Raw genomic sequence first — 239 nt, forward strand, 5'->3', positions numbered from 1 at the left:
ATGAGGATGAGGATAGGATGAGGATGAGGATAGGATGAGGAGGAGGATGAGGATAGGATAAAGAGGAGAATTAGGATGAGGATAATAAGAGGATGAGGACGAAGATGGGATGAGGAAGAGGATGAGGACGAGGATGGGATGGATATGACGGTAGGATGAGGACGAGGATATGATGAGGATGAGGATAGGATGAGGATGAGAATGAGGAGGAGGATGAGGATGAGGATAGGATGAGGATG

The sequence above is a fragment of the Lupinus angustifolius genome, chromosome LG20, assembly GCF_001865875.1.
Source record: "Lupinus angustifolius cultivar Tanjil chromosome LG20, LupAngTanjil_v1.0, whole genome shotgun sequence".
NCBI lineage: Eukaryota > Viridiplantae > Streptophyta > Magnoliopsida > Fabales > Fabaceae > Lupinus > Lupinus angustifolius.